Below are 21,602 nucleotides of genomic sequence, written 5' to 3'. Positions count from 1 at the left end.
AACAACATTTTAGAAAACAGAACATACGGGTCAAACAAACCATCATGATACGAGTCCAACAAACCATCATGATACGATTTGATAAAAAAAAGACCCATCAAGCGGTCAAATTCACAAACCACATAGTTCAACAACTGGCAAAACAAGTCTGATTAAATTAAGACCCACATGACTCTTTAACGGACAACAATTTCACAGCCAACAATACTTTTGACCGAATACAAACGTCATACGACTTTGCAAAAAAAACATTCCTCATGAAGAAAGACAAGGCTGTGAAAAATACTCAAGAACAACCTCGATAATTCAACTGATTAGAAATAAACTAACTGCATGGTTAGACTAATCATAAAACAAGACTATTGATAATACGAAATTTTTCATAGATCAAGACTAACCCGAATTACATAATTCAAGACAAAGATTCGCAATACATGATATTAGACAACACAACATAAAAAAATCTTTGAGCACACCAATACACCTGGTTGAATTTGGGAAACACGGTTTTTAACAACCTAAGATATAGATCATATCATCAACACCTAATGACAAAAAACCTTTACTTTTTTCCACAAAAAACTTGATAAACAAGATCGAACTAGAACAGGTATGGATCATATTTTACATAACCCCCTCCCAATCTTATGTATAGCATATTCAAGGTATGACATCAATGATATGACATGTTCAAGACAAAATAATCATAAGCCATAAATCGATAAAGAAGACGAACATCAACTTGTTCAAGAGATAAATCAAAGAATGAATTCAGATTATAGCACTTTGTGATAACAAACAAGACTAGTTACAAAAGCTAACAAATACTTGCGTAGACCCAAATAGCATAGTTTTTTACAACCATACAAAAAAATTGTTATAGTGGCTGATTTTAAATGTGTTAAAAATATGATCAAATCTGAACAAAACCATCTACAACACTCAACAAAAATACACAGCTCACACTTAGATCATTGACATGACGATCTACTTTCACATAACACTCGAACTAACAAGTAAACGAACCAATATATGCTCAAATCCTAGATCGATATGAGAAAGAGATTGCAAGAAAAACTATGAGTGAAACCCTAACAAAAGATGCTAGACTTTTTGGAAACAACCATCAGACGAACTCCTCATAGGACAAATGGTTACATTTTGATTGTTCTTGTAACAAAACTCTTTTAACAAGCAAACAAGCAAACAAACAAACAACATAAGAGCCTTCACAAACACTCATGGAAAAGCAACAACAACAAAAAAAAAAAACAATCCCTAACCTATATTGACGAATAGATGCACAGACAACACATTACAAGGTGTAGTGCCCCACAATCACATATCTAACATAAGTAGTCATGGTGTAGTGAACTAAAATTTAACAAGATTAGGGAAAGAGAAGACTTACAATGCTGTAAACAGGGCAAACACACCAAGACTCTAGCCAAGAAAACTTCAATGATAGCTTGTGCCCTTCAATCCAACCTAGCAGTGGAAACAATGCAGTTGATGCTTCTGGGTCGATACCTCAAACACTTCAAACCAAGACCATATCCCATAACAACTTAATCACCGACAAGAGTGAGATGCGTAGCGGAATCATCAATCAGACAGACGTGCTATCAGAACTAGGGTTTTAATATCAAGACCTTAGGGCTTAAACTTTTCCATCCGACCACAATCAAGATCTTCTAACAACTTCAAGTTGGCTTCGATCTATGAGCGAAAGAAAAATCCCTAATCGACTAGCCGAAGATCAGATGATAAATAACCAGTCACATATTTAGTTTATCAATAGCATCCTATACATGGATACTGGCCAGTTTTCTCGCATTACATTAGGTGGCAACATCAGCAAGTAAATCCGTGCCGGGAACAACATATTTAATTGCTGCATCTGCCAACACCTTTTGAGCATCAAGACTTTCTACCACTTCTTTATTAAAACACAATCAAGATCTTCTAACAACTTCAAGTTGGCTTCGATCTATGAGCGAAAGAAAAATCCCTAATCGACTAGCCGAAGATCAGATGATAAATAACCAGTCACATATTTAGTTTATCAATAGCATCCTATACATGGATACTGGCCAGTTTTCTCGCATTACATTAGGTGGCAACATCAGCAAGTAAATCCGTGCCGGGAACAACATATTTAATTGCTGCATCTGCCAACACCTTTTGAGCATCAAGACTTTCTACCACTTCTTTATTAAAACACAAGCCCTTAAAGCATCTTTTCGCCAATTCTTCTCATTTATTTAAGCTGATCATGATTTCTGCTTACAAGCTTCGATGAAACCCTAATATAGGGTTACAAATACAAATGGATTATCATTATCTTCGCTAAATTCACACCCAAATCTTCAAATCATTTCCAAATTTTTCCAATCTCTGATCAATTGTTCATCGTCATCTTCAGGTCTTCACATCACATACTCTATGGTATCTGAATCAAAGTCCACCACATTCAACATATACTATGAAGCTGAGTAGAAGTCTGGAAGCCTTATTTTAATGGAGAAAATAAAGATGCTGAGAAAATCTTCAAGTCGGAAGAACTAGTCACCCAATCTTGAACTCCTAACTGTAACATACGCCCAACAAACATAAGCAATCAGCAGCAGCCACAAGCTCATAATAAGTAGCAGCCGCAAGCCCATAATCAGCAGCCCAAATCAGCGATATAACAGCTCCAAGCCATCTCATATACAAACAAAAGCAAACATTTAAGAACAATAAAATAAAAAATAACAAATGTAAAATATAAAACTGAAATATTAAGATATTATTTTTAATAGTGAGTCATGGAACACCGACACTAGTGGAGCGCCCCTACCCCTGTTAGTATATCATGCCAAATAGGAACTCAAAAGGAAGCGATTGTCATATGGATAGCAACGAGTATTATAAATAAATAATTTACTTGCATTCGTACTATTGTTGTGTATATACGTACACTTGATTAACCATTTATGTACTTTAGTGCTCATGACTTTATAGCCTAGTGACAACTTGGAGTGGGATTAGGCTTTCGGACCAATAGGTTCTGAGTTCGATTCTCACAATGGGTTTTTCCCATATTTATTGGGTTTCCTCCTGAATTGTTGTATAGGCATTATGGCTAATGGAGATGGATATGATCAGGTGGTTCCGCTAATGGCACAATGATACTCCAGTGGTTCGTCAGTGATCCAAATTTGCCGTTAAAAAAATATGTACTTTAGTTACTATTATGATAATTATACCACTTCTACCCTAGAAATAAATAAAACCAAATAGCTCTTTCACAATTTTTACCAACGTTGAAATTGCATCACACAATGCCTAAAAAGTTAAAGCAATGTCCTCTATTCCCAAATGTATGGTTATTACTTATCCATATTTAAATTCACTTGCATCAACTTTCCGGTGATTATAGAAATTGGCCATTTCTCTTGTACCATGATGTATCACTATAAAACTGGTGATCCTTTCAAGTTGATCAACACGCTTGTGGAAAAAACGGTTCAAAGTTCTTAAATTGTGTGGATCTATGGAAGGTTCATTTTCATTGTGTACTTTAGTGATTTTGGCGTCAATGGTTGTGGCATTTGTCAATGTCCCTCTTGCAGCAGAGGCTCGGGCCTTCTTTGTCTTTGGGGACTCGCTAGTTGACAATGGCATCAATGACTTATTAGTCACCACTGCTAGAGCAGGCTCGCCACCCTATGGCATTGACTTTCCCACTCATCGCCCCACAGGTCGCTTCTCAAATGGCCTTAACATCCCAGACCTTATCAGTTGCGCGTTCATCATCAAAAACTCGTACTATATAAATGTTTCTATGCTATATTCTTTTACCGAAGATATAGGGACATATTGCTTGCATTTTCTACTTGTTTTGATCTCTATAAGATTTCAATTTTGAGTTAAATGTCATTTTAGTCCCCATGGTTTGGATCATTTTCCTAGTTTAGTCCAAAGGTTTCATTTTTCACTTGTGGGTCCAAAAAGGTTTCATCGTTGCCATTTTAGTCCACTGCGTTAACTTCATCCATTTTTTCTGTTAACGAGAAGGCCATTTCGGTCATTTTATATGGCCAAATTGCCCTTATAGTTAACAGAGTTACATATAAAATGATTGAATTGGCCTTCTCGTTAACAGAAAAAATGTATGAAGGTAACCCAGTGGACTAAAATGGTAACAGTGAAACTTTTTTGGACCCACAGATGAAAAATGAAACATTTAGACTAAATTAGCAAAACGACACAAATCACAGGGACTAAAATCGCATTTAACTCTTTAATTTTTGTTTCTAGTATTCTTTAAACAGTTTAGGTAGTTTATGAAAAATGAAACATATATATTTGAATTTAAAACTGGCAATTGTTGCTACCGTTTTTGCAACCAAATTATTGTTTATATTATATTATTTTACTAGCTTACAACCCCGTGTATTACACAGGTTGAATGACGAAAAATGTAAATTATAAACTTGTATATAATCCTTACTAGGTTATCACCCGCGAACTTCGCGGGTAGGAAAATTTACTATCAAACTATGTCAGAAACTTGTTTTATAATTGTTTTGAATTGAAAGTTTTAGTCATTAGGGTTGCGAACAAACTTGTTTTGTAATTGTTTTGAATTGAAAGTTGTAGTCATTAGGGTTGCCAGTAAGGTCAGAAACTTTGGGCAAGAACCGAAGGCAGAAATTTGCCTCACTGAATGACCCACGACACAAAAAAAAAAACTTTTATTTATAACAAATTATTAGAACTTTATTAATATTGTGTCTGTTCTTTATTATAACACTTAACATATACAAAAACTAAAAAACTATAATCAATTCTCCAAGGCTTTAACACCACCACTGTCACCAACCTTTGAAACACACAAACGCAATATATATTAGTTGAGTACCACACATATGGGCCAGACAGGTTGAAAGTTGACTGTAGTGCAATCCAAATTTCAAATGCATAGTTTTCAAATCTATTTATTATTGTTATAATATTATTTACGTAACTATATTTGACCTATTAATTACATATTATTTACGTAACATACTAAAAGTGGTTTTTGAAACTTTAAAAGTTAAACATATGAGGTAAAATCTTACTTCATAATAATAGATTGTCAATTTGTAAACAAAATTATTACCTCAAAATTAAAAAATAAATCTATGTATGGAGTATGCATTGGTAAACATACACGACATTCTCAAAATTACAGAGACAAATTTCAATAGTTTGTTTGATTTACAAAATATTTATAAATTGATATTAACAAAGGAAAACAATTAAAGATAAAATATAAATTATTAATGTTTAGTTTATTAACAAATTCGAAACCTTAAAGATATATATACTTTGATTTTAAAAATATAAGAAAGTACTAAATTTTACGTTATTGATGGTTTTAAATTCAATTTGTTTGGTTTTAAAAATAAATTAATTTGAAAATTCAAATTGTTTGTGTAAAAAAATATTCATGTGTCTTTATTGATCAAATAAAACATTGTATCCAAATGACTTGTTTCCCAAATATCCTTTTATAGTACGTTATAAAATTCTTAGGTGGATTGTATGTAAAATCATAGATGTTTACATTGCTTAGATTTATGCTTATAATTATACTATCTTTACATAAATTAGAAAAAAACTTCTTTTAAAAAATAATATGTAGTGGATAGATTAAATTGATTTCCAAAAGCAATGAAATTTAAGAGTTAATTACATAGTTAGTCCCTGTGGTTTGCAAACTACAGGGACTAACTATGTAATTAACTCGAAATTTAATTAGTACCTTTAAATAACATGGCTTGATATTATGATTGCAACTTAATCTTTACTTTGATAAGTCACATTTAGAAGATATATATTAGTATCATAACAAAATCCAGTATAGCTTCATATAGACAAAATGGTCTAATTAAGTTATAGACATACAGATTGAAAACATTAATGAGTAGCATAGGAACGGATACGACAATAAACATAAACAAAGGTACTTGTTCAAAACACAAACGTTAACCAACCAACAAAAGCTTAGTTCATATCAACCACCACTTAACTACAAATTATAGATATATAGAGTTTTACTAACCGGATCGGACGTTTTTCAAGATTATGGTGTTTTTTGAAGTAACAAAGGTGAAATCAAGCATCACACCATCAATCAAGTTGTTGTCAGCCATAAATTGACGCCAGTTCTCGACCGAATAACGTTTCGCACATCCGTTTTTTTCGGTCTTGGCTGTGTAAACAACAACATGTCCTTCCAAGTTCTGAACTTTCAATGAATGTATCTTCTTCGTAAACCCGGCTCGATTAGCAACTTCAACAGGAAGACGCTGCATTTAACAACGTATATTAAAAATCAATGTTGTTTAAAATTATTTAATAATTACAAAAATGTAAATCGAAAGTTTAAGAAACGAAAAATCATACCAGCCTATATTCTCCTTTTCGTGTAAAGTCAAAAAATTCAGCATCTACGGGAACATTCCCTGTTTGACCTTTCTTGGCAAGGCTATGCTTCTTCAATCTGGAAGTGCCAACCGAGGGTATATTTTGCTTTACCTATATGATTGGTTACACATATAAGTAACATTATTCTAATGACAATCATTAGGATTAAAAGTTTAGATGATGATGTGGCATTTATAATACAAAGTAAATCATTACCACATGCTTGTCTTCAGTTTCACAAAACTTTGAAACAATTGATGTTTTAAAGTTGACGGTACTATGAAATCCTTTGCTTATATCTTTATTTGTGTGAAACACTTCTTTGCCCTTTTTATCCTGCTGGATGTTTAAATAATAAAGTAAATACTTATGATGGTAAAAATAAAAATTTTTAGAATAATACCCAAAAAATAGCCTATTGTAAGACATGGTGATACTTAAAACGGGTGCATACCTTTGGAGTGCAATCAACAACATCTTGTTTCCTTTTCATTGGTTTCACAACTTCTTCGTTAATGATGATACCTTTTTTTTATGAATGTCAGGACGCTATGTCTATACACATTTCAAAGTAATATAAATAAACCACTTGATTATGTGACATCGTTAAATTTCATATGAATTGTAACCATTATAAAAATTTATAGCAATATAAGATTACCTTGTTGACTGTTGTTTGTTCATGTCGAAAGGTGTGACCAGAATGTATATCAAATGCCTAACAAAAAAACATTGAAGTGAATTATGGGTAAGTAATTAATAAAATCTTGTGTATATAAGAAAAATAGATAATTACCTTGTTTAACTTATCAACAAACTGATCATGACTTACTTGAACGACCTCATCATCAACAGAATCAACTATGTCACTCAAAACAACAGGAATACAATCTCGGTAAACTAATAACTGAAAGGCAATGTTATCAATCTTATTAAAGTTCAATACATCTTCATCAAAGATTTTAACCCTTTCGCTAAGAGTCGGCCATCCGTCTGTGAATGCATAGCAATTATGTATTTTAGCAGATTCCACATTCCAGCGAGTACTAGCAACTAGTATTTGATAGGTGCCGTTTAGTGTGTGCTTTTTATAAAACTTTTTAATAAAAGCATCTGGAATTACCCGCATTAAATGAAACATGTATCATAAGTTACTACGCATGTTGGTTCGATATAGTAAATAGAACTAATACTATACTATTACATAAATATATAATAAATAAAATGTATACAATTAGGTTAATAATGTGCAAAAGGAAAAAAATATACATACAGTTAAGCCCAATTGTGTGTATCGCTGGTATGTGAAATATGATTCACCACATACACCGTCAACAAAACACGAAAGTTCAAACACATCATGTCGAATAGGTTTGAAAAGCAACAGTGAATCCTTTGACAATTGAAGGCCTTTAACAACTGTTGCCCAACCATCAGCCAAAGCCGGTCTAGACTCTAATGTTTTCATCGTTACGGTCCAAGACTTACCACATTCATGACGGATCTGGAGATCAATACGTAGCCATGGTCGACCCCAATGGTTATAAACAAAAGTGAGAGGTAACTCCTGAATACAAAGATAGTACTATTAAGTATATAATGAAGTTAAATAAATATTATATGAATTAGGCTATTAAACATCAGATTATTCAGTCAAACATAAATAATCATACCAGCTTTAAAGATTTTGGGTCTTCTAGAATCTTCACAAACGATAAATTCATAATTTCACCTGAATTAATAACATAGATATATTAGATCTTACATTAAATAACATACCCGATTGAACTGAAAGGTTAAGAATCAAAAAAATTACAGATTCTTGAATTATCATTCATATATCAAACAAATAACACATCTACAAATCAAAAAATACTTTCGGCTTCATGGTGACAAATAATATTAAATATATTTATAAACTATAATGGATATCAAAATCGGCCTAACACACCAATGAAATTCCTTGTGGAAGTACACAAACTCTTATTAAACATAGAAACTACACAAACTCTTCAAAGAAAGAAACATGGAATTATACAACATTCATACTTGTGGAAGTAAAATTAAGGATAAATATGGTTCATTTACTTTGTGATTAAACATTTTATAGCTATTGAAATTCCAATACGATCATAACAACAGAGACGTTTGAAGAGATTGAAGGTGTAGATACTTACAGTTGTGGAATATGATGCGACGAAGGAAGATTGATGACTTGATTTTGATTTGAGCAAATGCTTGTTTGAAACCCTAAGATGGATATAAGCTAATGAGGAGAAGATTATAAGAAAATGGCTAAAAGGAGAAACGGTGATGATGATAGAAGTAAGTTCGAGGATGGTGATGATGAATTCAGGTTTCCAATGCAAATCAAACCAACTTTAAAAATTCAACTAATTATAAAATACAATATTAATATTAATATTATAATATAATGAACTGAAGTTACATGTCATTTAATTTTAGGATGTTTATATTTTTATTTTTCTTTAAATTTGTATATACAAACATAACAATTTCACAGGATCGAGATTTTAGAAATATACAAAGTTTTTATATAATTTCACAGGATGTCCACTCCCACATACAATCTTAAAATTATCAAATGAATAAATATTTAAATCCTTTTTTAAAAAAGATTTGGGAAATATGACACTTTACAAAAGTATTAAGTTGAAAATTGTATTTAAATCCTAATAAGTGTGCGAAATTAATAATTAGTTGTTAGCTATGTCTATCTACTACAGTTTTACAGTTAGCATATATACATGTTGATTTATAAATGTAAAATGGCAATAAGGATAGAATTGTTAATTATTATCAAATTTGGATAAAAAATATATATCATAAATAACATAAAATGATGAGTAGTAAAAGTGATAGTAAATAAAAATGTTATATATTAAATCACAATAAATTTGATACGAAAAACATATTAATGCTAAACTGTAGGTGACACAACGGTCTCTTCAAAAGATGCTACGTTATATAGTCCTTGAAAGGTCTCAGCGTCTTGTAAGTATTGAAAATCTTTCGTGCCAATTTTTATTTCAATCATACTACCCCCAGTCGGTCAAAAAAGACCAAGTTTCTCCTCCTTTATCAACTAACCTCTTAAGTCATGACTCAAATGAAATTGATTTTAGCTTTGTAAAAGAAGACATGTAACACCTCGAACATTCACGTCCTATAATGTGTAGACACGTGTCAAATGTTTAAACGTGTGAAAGAAATATTATATAAGGACTAAAGTTGACAAACATGGAAAGTATGTGGATATACGTATTCTAAATGTCAACAGTGAATGAATATACTTCATAATAACCCTACATGATGTTTATAACATCAAGCGAATAAATCATGGATCATACGAAGCTAAAAGTGGGAGATTACAAACTACAGGGGTTAAATGTGTCAACATGTTAAAGATATACCTCTGAGTGACCTTTTGACAAACCCGAAGCTTTGTAACTGATAATTATGCTCACTAGAATGCACGACATAAATTTCATAAAGTTTCGTTATCGTATGAGAAAGTTATGATCAAATTCGTGTGCGAGGGGTTAAAGTGTTAACGTTGGAAGTTAAGACTTTTCGGGTTAACCGGAAGTGTTCAGGGACTTGGCAAGATGGGTATAAGTCCTAAAGCCCTTGAGGGTAATTATAAGGGGGTCAAAATGCAAGAAATAACCCTAGATACCCCTCCGTGAAGCCAAAGGTCAAGTTGCAAATCAAAGAAAATGAAAAATCTGATTTATAAGGGCCAGGCGGCCCGCTTCAACATTTGTTAAAACTAATGCGGGCCGCTTCAGCCTCCCAGTACCGTAAAACATGGCTGTTGTCTGCCATGAGCTTTGTGCACGACCTTTACCCGATTTTTTCACATCTCCTGGCTCCTAAAACACCCCCTAAGCATCTAGGACACATGTTGGGAGCTTATGGTGGGTGCTAGACATTGTTGTCAATGATTTGTGGTGAGTAAGTTTACTATAAAAGGCACCTTGTTGCAACAATCATTCTCACACCTTCATCTGCATAATTTGATCATTCCTGGAGCTCCAACCTGCTTTCAAGAGTTCTCTAATCAAGCTTAGGACCTTTGTAAGTTGCCTAACCTTCTCTAATTACTTTTAGCTTAGTTAATTAACTAAAAGTCAAACCGTCGTAATTACGGTTTGACTTCGAGATTAATAAGTAATGGCTCAGTCAATTCTCGAATCAAAAGTAGATATAAGATGGTATTTATGTGGGTAACAAAACCTAAAAAGGTTTCCCCTGATCATCAATCTAACCAGGTCAAAAGTCGGGTCAAACCTTTACTTAAAAAGTCAACAGGAAGTCTAAAATGCCATTTATGCATAATTAACATTGTAGATCATATACAACCTGTTGGATCATTGTTATAACTTAGTAATAAGTGTAAGAACATGTCTAAACATGTTCAACCCGACAATTTCCTGTTTAGACCCGGTTCGGAACCGAAAGTCACATAGTTTGACTTTCACTTTGACTTTCAGTTCTGACCCGTTTAGGCATATTTTAGAAATGCCTCAGAGCTTTCATTGGACTAGGTTACATGTTAGAACAACCCTCTGTGATTATACACCTTGGTTCACTAGTTATCCAATTAATATGCATATTTCCGTTAATTGCTCATATGTTGACCGTTATGCCCTTATTACATTAAAACATGATTTTTGGAAATGTATAAGAGCAGAAACTTTAATTACTGATATATAAACTTGTATGCAAAATTTGACATCAGTTTGACTTGTAGATTAAGAGTTATGCTCATTATCGCAAACTTAATGCTTTATGTTAATAATAAGGCGTAATTAGCATATAGCCTAGTTACACATACTTTTGATACCAAATCTTTTACCCACTGATCTTATGTATTATTTTGGGATTTTTAAAGATTTTTAATTAATTTTAGGCTGAGCATAACTGGTAGTCGTAGGCTTAATCCGGTAATTGTCGGTTTTGCCCTTACGGGCCATAAAACGAGTTTTACATATCTAAACGAATCCAAACCATTTTCTACTGATTAGTTATGTTGAATAATTTATTTTAAGCCTTCTGGAAATATAAAAATATCAGATTTAAGTATCGAACCCGGAAATGGCCTTTAAGCGTCTTATTTACCGTTTTTAACGCATAGTATGTATTAAAATTATATTAGAGATACCCGGGTTGATACCTACTGATATATTAGGCAAATTATGATATTTTAATAGTAAGCAAGGGTTGATTAACTCAGACTTCATTTTTGAGCTTTTCGGGTTGTGTGAAATTACCAAAATACCCCTACGGGGCATAGTTTGGTTAAAAGTGATATATTTCACATATATACCTTAACCTACTGTTATAACTCATCAAATTGAGTATGTTTGCTGCTTACATCAGACTTGTAACTCAGTTAAACACCTAAACTTTTTTACAACCTTTAAAATGACCAAACTACCCTTACGGGGCATAGTTTGTGTTTAAATTCATTTCGGGCATAATGAAAGACATCCTACTGATGTCACAACATATTTGAAGCATATTAACTTAGGAAACCTGTATATGGCTCTTACTGATACCCGTTACGCTTATTACGCGTTCGGTTCAGTTTATGTAACAAGTTTACATAAATTAGCCGAAACGGGTCAAACCTTAACAGTTTTATCTAAAAATCCAGAATGTGAACAATAAACCCATATTAAACAAGTCTCTGAACTTTTCGGGTCTAAATCACCTTCTATCCGGTCTTGGCTTAATCGTGCGTACGAACCGTATCTTCGAAACTAGCCGGTCTAAGCTTAAGCTTAATTAAAGACCCGTTAGGATTCTAATAGGTTATTATAAACTTTCGTTACAGATTAGGAGAACCAGTAAAAGCTACGTGCATTTTGCTTATTGTGATTAATACTTGCATCAGGTAAATACTTTTAACTTATTTTCCCTATACGGGCTTGGGTTACGGTATATAGCATACCGCTTGATCGGGCATCAAATCTCCACCGTTAAAGTGGGTAGTTGAATAATTTGATCGGCTCGTTTAAACAGTCTTGTTTACTTTACAGCCTTTGGGGGGTTAATGACCATGTCCCGGATATCCTTGGCATCATCTTACGAGATGACCACGACCTGAGCACGGGGTGTAGGCGTACACCGTCCGTGTATAACTCTATGATGTGGTGTGTCTATTGATCTTTAACCCGGACAAGATTCGGGCTACTGAACGCATAAGTAACATGTAATGCGTTCACAAGATTATAATATTAAATAATTCTCCCAAGTTAAACAAAAATGTTTATGCCACGTGCATTCAACCAAATTTTCAATCATTTTACAAAATGAGTCTGTTTATTGTATTTACCAGTGTAAACTGACGTATTTTCCCAAAAAGATTAAATGCAGGTACTAAGCGAAATGGGCTGGGATTTCTCCTAAGCATCAGTAGAAGTCTCGCAAACTTAAGATGCCTGAAGTCTGTTGAACCATAGATATAATTTTGTTTCGATCCTACTGTGGCTAAACATCCGGATATTGTGACTTTGATTACAATAAATAAATTCGGTTGTATCATATTTTAATTTGCTTCCGCTGTGCATTATTATGTTGTGTTGTTTGACTATTACGTTGCCAACCACGTCATGATACTCCCCCACCGGGCCCACCGGTGACACGTGGAAATCGGGGTGTGACAGGTTGGTATCAGAGCCAACACTGAGTGAATTAAACACTAGCCTTTTTGTGTTTAATCTCAGTTACACAATTGCACAATTCTAAACTTCGAGTCTAGACCTACAACATAGGACAAATCCTACTTTATTTGTATTATCCTTTATTTTGCCTATGTTTTGTTTTGTTATCTCATGCCATATTGACAGGAATTAACAAAATGCCACCAAGATTCTTCAGGAGAAGAGGAAGAGGCAAGGGGCCAATCACCGCCCCCAATAATAATGAAGCTGGACCTTCAAACGCACGAGCTCCATCTACCACGGAGAGTGACGATCCCCAGCAGAACCGGAGGAACCTCTTTGAACCGGCTAGACGGTCGGTCTCACACAGTTCAACACCTCCTAACCCTTATGGGCCACAACCAGATTATGAGCCCAACAACCCTCAACCTTCATACATACCATTACAGCGATCCTTATCGCACAACTCCTTCGGTGACCCTACACCAGTTTTTAGGGGCCGGTTTAACCCGGCAAACTTCCTGCAAGAACCAGGGAATTTTAACCCATTAGGTCCAGAAGATCATTTCTCTGGAGATCATGCGGACGACATGGACGAGGATACGGACCCTGTCGAGCCTGCCAGTGGCACACCAAACCACCCGATAGAGATCTCGGATGGATCTTCCTTCCACGGATCACCCTATGTCGGTCCAGATAGCTTTCAAGCTATGTTTACCAGGCACGAATGGTACTTTACGCCTCCTCGCCATGCATCACCTCAGCAGCAGCAACAACAGCAACAAGATCCCTCTGAGGATCCAAGGTTCGTGGCAGTCACGCCACCACCTCCTCCGCCACCAGTTCAACCGGCACCCCCGCAACACCAAGGCGTAGGAGAACCGGAGCGCGCATATCAGTACGAACAGGAGACTTTCATTTTAGTTCTCCGCTCCAATCAAGTGGCAGCCACTACCCGCCACATCAAGAAGATCCACAAATGGGTGGGCCTTCACACCCAGTTGCACCACAACCACCGCCTACGGGTTTTGATAACCCCATTCCGGCATACACGGGTTCCATGGCGTACAACCTGTTTGAGCAGCCAGTACACACCAACTACAACTACGCCGAAGCCGATCCGTACGTGGTAGCGGCTAACTATAACACCCAAGGACCCTATGGAGACCCATGGGGAGTAGGGTACCCAACTCATGGGTACCAGATACCTGCAAGACCTATTATACGGACACAATCGCAACTGCCAAGGTTCTCTCCGCCTGAGCGTGAAGAAATTCTGCAAAGGTTGGACTATGTAGAGCGAGAATTTCACAGGGAGCGAAGGGAGCGACAAACATTCTTCCAAGGATTGACAAGCTTGATCAAAGGAAAGAGCAAGAAGGACCACTGAATCCTTCCAAGTATTGTTGAGCCCTGCGTGGGCCAGTCTTGTAGTATAAACCTCTGCGTGGGTACGTTTTGTTATTAAACCCCTACGTGGGTACGTGTGTTAATTAAACCCCTGCGTGGGTATGATGTGTAAGGTCCCTGCGTGGACTAGTTTGTTTACTTAAAGCCCCTGCGTGGGCAAGTACTTGTTTAAAACCCCTACGTGGGTAACGGTTGTTTGAAAAGACCCGTTTAGGGCAACATGTAACCTATGTATAATTAATGGAATGTTTGTTTTATGAATTTCATGTTGCCATTTTGTGCATAAATAATTTGTAAATGAAATAAATTAAGATCATTCCTTTTAAATTAATCTGCCTATGTAATTATTTAATTAAGAGTCTTAAAGTGTGAAACCTAGCCTCATGTCAAATATAAGCCCGGGCCAAGATGGTAAGACCTGTTTAAAAGATTCAAATCCCTGTTAACATCTTAAAACATGTTAACACTCCTGGAAGAAGTGATTCGTTAAAATCACATGTCATTCTTATATGTATAAGGATTCTTTAAAAGATTCCAAACCCAATTATATGATCTCTGAATCATGGGTTGAGATCATCAATTAAGATGGTCATATTTTACCATACGTGGTAATATGATGCCTACGGGCCCAGCTCACTTCCATATGAGCCATAAGGCAGAGGTAGCTATGACTCCCTGTCTGATGAGGGTAAAGAACTTGGTTCAAACCTTAAAAGTCTTGATTCTCTGAAATCATAGCTTATAATTCAAATTGTCCATGTGACTAAGCCTTTTGTGCTAATATATATTGTTATTGTTTATAATTAGGATAAATTTTAATTGAAATCCTAAATTAATACGATTAATAAGTTAACCAAATATGGTCTCTGATTACCATGGTTAACGAGTTACCCTAAGGGGTAATTCCTTAAAAAACTCCCGAATAAAATATTGTCCTTGTTTCTGCAATAGTTCAATCCAAATGGCTGACTCAAATGAAATAAATAGCCATCCAGTGGAGCAAAATGAGAACGGTCAGATTACGTTACAGGTGCTGAATTAAAAGCGATCATAGACGGCGCTGTTACACAGGCTTTGGAAAGGCAATATGAAGAATACACTGGTACTCGAAGTAGGACCCACTCTGCACCACATTCAAAGCCCAAGACACATTCTGAGGCTCAAAGCAAGCCTCCTCCCAAAAAGAATGGACCCAAGAAAGATGGTGATGACCGTCAGTCCACCAACCATCAAAGTGTCCCATCTCAACAATTAGTACTGCATCAAGAACCCCGTAACAAGGGTTGCACCTATAAGTACTTCGTGTCTTGCAAGCCCAGGGATTTTACTGGGGAAAAAGGGGCCGTCGACTGTATGACTTGGCTGGACGAGATGGACACGGTGGTAGATATCAGCGGGTGCGCTGAAAGGGATGTAGTTAAGTTTGTGTCACAATCCTTCAAGGGTGAAGCGTTAGCATGGTGGAGATCTCTGATTGAGGCCACCGGAAAAATCCCATTGTATAATATGTCGTGGGATCAATTTGTCGCCCTAATCAAGGATAACTACTGCCCTCAACATGAGGTGGAGAAGATAGAATCTGACTTTCTATCGTTGGTGATGACGAACCTAGACTGTCAAGCTTACCTGACAAGCTTCAATACGCTGTCCCGGTTGGTTCCTTATCTGGTAACCCCGGAGCCAAAAAGAATCGCTCGCTTTATCGGAGGTTTAGCCCCGGAAATCAAGGCAAGCGTAAAAGCTTCTCGTCCAGCTACCTTCAGGTCTGTAGCTGACATTTCCTTATCCCTCACTCTGGATGCGGTCAGGCAGAGATCGCTGAGGAATAAGGAGGCCGAGAAAAGGAAGCGTGAAGACGATGGTTCGCGAAAGTCGAACAAGAAGCACCGTGGGAGCGGCGACAACAAGAAAGGGTCGGAGTCGAGGAAGGATGGGCATAATTCTGGTGAAAAGCCCAAGTGTAAAATTTGCAAGAAGCAGCACTATGGAAAGTGCAGACTGGAGTCAAACTCTCAGACTCAGTCAAAACCCTTTGCTTGTGGAATTTGCAAGTCCACGGATCACAAAACCCTGGATTGCAAAAAGATAAAAGACGCAACGTGCTACCATTGCAATGAAAAGGGGCACATCAAGACCAACTGCCCAAAGTACAACAAGAAGCCTGAGGAGGTTAAGAAGACTAATGCTAGAGTCTTCAAAATGGACGCGAAAGAGGCTGTGCAAGACGATAATGTCATAACAGGTACCTTCCTTGTAAATGATGTCTTGGCAAGAGTACTTTTTGATTCAGGCGCAGATAAGTCTTTCGTAGATCATAAATTTTGTGAATTGCTAAAATTACCTGTCAAAGCCTTAAAAGTGAATTATGAGGTAGAGTTAGCAGATGGAACCATAGAGACCGTCTCAACTATGTTAGATGGATGTGTTATATCCATTAAGAACCATTCTTTTCCTCTGTCTCTACTTCCGTTTAAGTTGGCTGGTTTTGACATAGTGCTGGGTATGGACTGGTTGTCTCACAACCAGGCCCAAATTGTATGCAGCAAGAAGCAGGTAGTGATAAAGACTCCGTCTGGCGAATCACTTACCATTCGGGGAGATACCCAGTATGGGCTGCCTGAGCAGGTGACTATGCTCAAGGCTTCAAAAGGTTTAAAGAAGGGCTGTGTTATCTACATGGCACAAGTAATTATTGATGATCTTAAACCAAAGATAGAGGACATCCCTGTTATTTCTGAATTCCCGGAAGTTTTTCCGGAAGAACTACCTGGTTTGCCACCAGATAGGCAAGTGGAGTTCAGGATTGATATCATCCCCGGAACAGCACCAGTTGCCAGGGCACCTTATAGGTTGGCACCCACCGAGATGAAAGAGTTGAGGACACAGCTAGACGAATTGTTAGCCAAAGGTTTCATCAAACCTAGTTCGTCTCCTTGGGGAGCGCCAGTTCTGTTCGTAAAGAAGAAGGATGGGTCGATGCGTCTGTGCATCGACTATCGTGAGCTTAATAAGGTCACGATCAAGAATAGATATCCTTTACCTAGGATCGACGACTTGTTCGATCAGTTACAAGGAGCCAGTTATTTCTCGAAGATTGATTTGAGGTCAGGCTACCATCAGCTGAAGGTTAGAGATGAAGACGTGCATAAAACAGCATTTAGAACTCGTTATGGTCATTACGAGTTCCTAGTGATGCCTTTTGGGCTCACTAATGCACCGGCTGCATTCATGGATCTCATGAATCGCGTTTGCAAGCCATATTTGGATAAATTCGTTATCGTCTTCATCGACGACATTCTCATTTACTCTAAGAACCAAGCCGATCATGAGAAACATCTTCGATGTATTCTCAAACTTTTACATCACGAGAAACTCTATGCCAAATTCTCCAAGTGTGAATTTTGGCTTCGAGAGGTCCAATTCCTTGGACATGTGGTCAGTGAGCGTGGTATCCAGGTGGATCCCGCTAAAGTTGAAGCGGTTATGAATTTGAAAGAGCCGAAGACGCCTACAGAGATTCGTAGCTTCCTGGGATTGGCAGGATATTACAGGCGTTTCATTGAAAATTTCTCAAGGATTGCTGCACCCTTAACTTCCTTGACCAAGAAAAAGGAAAAGTTCGTTTGGGGCCCTAAGCAGCAAGAGTCCTTTGAGATTCTGAAGCAAAAGATGAGCAATGCTCCTGTGTACTGACATTACCTGAAGGCACTGAAGAATTCGTAGTTTACTGCGATGCTTCACACACCGGCATGGGGTGTGTGCTTATGCAGAAGGGCAAGGTTATTGCCTATGCATCACGACAGTTAAAGGTGCATGAAAAGAATTACACCACCCATGATTTGGAATTGGGTGCCGTTGTGTTCGCACTGAAATTATGGAGGCATTATCTTTATGGAATCAAGTTTGTGATCTATTCTGATCACAAGAGCCTCCAGCATCTTTTTAATCAAAAAGAATTAAACATGAGGCAACGCCATTGGATGGAGACCTTGAATGATTATGATTGTGAAATCAGATACCATCCCGGCAAGGCGAATGTAGTCGCCGATGCCTTGAGTCGTAAGGAAAGGGTGAAACCCATCCGAATCAATGCCAAGAGTATTGAAGTGAAGAACAATTTGATAGAAAGGTTGTTAGCTGCACAAAAAGAAGCTGTGTTGGAAGCTAACTATCCGAATGAAAAGTTAGGAGTAACTGAGGAGCAGTTAACTCTTAGCAAAGACGGAATTTTAAGATTAAACGGACGAATATGGGTTCCCGTTCATGGAGGACTACGAGTTGTTATCCTCCAGGAAGCCCATAGTTCCAAATATTCCGTTCACCCTGGAGCTGATAAGATGTACCAAGATCTGAAGGCAAATTTTTGGTGGATAGGCTTGAAAAAGTCTGTAGCCGCTCATGTAGCCAAATGCTTGACTTGTGCGCAAGTCAAAGCTGAGCATCAAAAGCCGTCAGGCTTGCTACAACAACCTGAACTTCCCGAGTGGAAGTGGGAATGTGTAACTATGGATTTCATCACCAAGTTACCCAAGACAAGGAAAGGAAATGACACGATATGGGTTATAGTCGATAGACTGACTAAGTCAGCACATTTCTTACCCATCAAGGAGACTTATAGCTCCGATATGTTAGCCCAACTGTACGTTGATAAGATTGTAGCCTTGCATGGCATACCCGTATCTATTATCTCTGACAGAGATACTAGATACACATCACATTTTTGGAAAAGTTTCCAACAATCTTTAGGCACGCGTTTAAATTTTAGTACGGCTTATCATCCCCAGACTGACGGTCAGAGTGAGCGTACTATTCAAACGTTGGAAGATATGCTACGTGCATGTGCAATCGATTTGGGTGGTAGTTGGGATAAGAACTTACCATTGATCGAATTCTCCTACAACAATAGCTACCACACCAACATTAAGGCTGCGCCTTTTGAGGCATTATATGGTAGAAAGTGTAGATCGCCAGTATGTTGGGCGGAAGTTGGAGATGTCCAGTTATCAGGACCAGAGATAGTGTTCGAAACCACGGATAAGATTGTCCAGATTCGTGACCGTCTCAAAGCTGCCCGGGATAGGCAGAAGAGTTACGCTGATCCAAGGCGTAAGGATTTTCACTTCGAAGTAGGTGACAAAGTCCTACTTAAAGTGTCACCCTGGAAGGGAGTGATGCGGTTTGGTAAGAAAGGCAAGCTAAGCCCGAGATACAAAGGACCTATAAGCTAAACTTACCTGAAGAGCTCAGTGGAATTCACAATGTGTTCCACATCTGCAATCTGAAAAAGTGTTTCGCTGACGAATCACTGGTTATACCACACACAGATGTACACATTGACGAAAGCTTGAAATTTGTGGAAAAACCTTTGTCGATTGAAGATCGACAGGTAAAGAAGCTTCGAAGAAAGCATGTACCTATAGTAAAGGTCAAATGGGATGCCCGTAGAGGTCCCGAATACACGTGGGAAGTTGAATCCACGATGAAAGAAAAGTACCCTTACTTATTCCCGTAAATCTTGGGTCGAGATTTATTTTAAGGGGGTGAGGACGTAACACCTCGAAAATTCACGTCCTATAATGTGTAGACACGTGTCAAATGTTTAAACGTGTGAAAGAAATATTATAGAAGGACTAAAGTTGACAAACATGGAAAGTATGTGGATATACGTATTCTAAATGTCAACAGTGAATGAATATACTTCATAATAACCCTACATGATGTTTATAACATCAAGCGAATAAATCATGGATCATACGAAGCTAAAAGTGGGAGATTACAAACTACAGGGGTTAAATGTGTCAACATGTTAAAGATATACCTCTGAGTGACCTTTTGACAAACCCGAAGCTTTGTAACTGATAATTATGCTCACTAGAATGCACGACATAAATTTCATAAAGTTTCGTTATCGTATGAGAAAGTTATGATCAAATTCGTGTGCGAGGGGTTAAAGTGTTAACGTTGCAAGTTAAGACTTTTCGGGTTAACCGGAAGTGTTCAGGGACTTGGCAAGATGGGTATAAGTCCTAAAGCCCTTGAGGGTAATTATAAGGGGGTCAAAATGCAAGAAATAACCCTAGATACCCCTCCGTGAAGCCAAAGGTCAAGTTGCAAATCAAAGAAAATGAAAAATCTGATTTATAAGGGCCAGGCGGCCCGCTTCAACATTTGTTAAAACTAATGCGGGCCGCTTCAGCCTCCCAGTACCGTAAAACATGGCTGTTGTCTGCCATGAGCTTTGTGCGCGACCTTTACCCGATTTTTTCACATCTCCTGGCTCCTAAAACACCCCCTAAGCATCTAGGACACATGTTGGGAGCTTATGGTGGGTGCTAGACATTGTTGTCAATGATTTGTGGTGAGTAATTTTACTATAAAAGGCACCTTGTTGCAACAATCATTCTCACACCTTCATCTGCATAATTTGATCATTCCTGGAGCTCCAACCTGCTTTCAAAAGTTCTCTAATCAAGCTTAGGACCTTCGTAAGTTGCCTAACCTTCTCTAATTACTTTTAGCTTAGTTAATTAATTAAAAGTCAAACCGTCGTAATTACGGTTTGACTTCGAGATTAATAAGTAATGGCTCAGTCAATTCTCGAATCAAAAGTAGATATAAGATGGTATTTATGTGGGTAACAAAACCTAAAAAGGTTTCCCCTGATCATCACTCTAACCAGGTCAAAAGTCGGGTCAAACCTTTACTTAAAAAGTCAACAGGAAGTCTAAAATGCCATTTATGCATAATTAACATTGTAGATCATATACAACCTATTGGATCATTGTTATAACTTAGTAATAAGTGTAAGAACATGTCTAAACATGTTCAACCCGACAATTTCCTGTTTAGACCCGGTTCGGAACCGAAAGTCACATAGTTTGACTTTCACTTTGACTTTCACTCTGACCCGTTTAGGCATATTTTAGAAATGCCTCAGAGCTTTCATTGGACTAGGTTACATGTTAGAACAACCCTCTGTGATTATACCCCTTGGTTCACAAGTTATCCAATTAATATGCATATTTCCGTTAATTGCTCATA

At 37.1% G+C, this 21,602-nt stretch overlaps 1 pseudogene; it reads left to right on the top strand.

Annotated features, from left to right (window-relative positions):
* Positions 1-3,460: 3,460 nt before the first annotated feature.
* The window catches only part of LOC110902288, a 128,852-nt pseudogene continuing 110,710 nt past the window's right edge, over positions 3,461-21,602 (top strand).

This window comes from Helianthus annuus, chromosome 6, assembly GCF_002127325.2.
Source record: "Helianthus annuus cultivar XRQ/B chromosome 6, HanXRQr2.0-SUNRISE, whole genome shotgun sequence".
In the NCBI taxonomy this organism is placed as follows: domain Eukaryota; kingdom Viridiplantae; phylum Streptophyta; class Magnoliopsida; order Asterales; family Asteraceae; genus Helianthus; species Helianthus annuus.
This window is presented reverse-complemented; position numbering and strand designations above follow the sequence as displayed.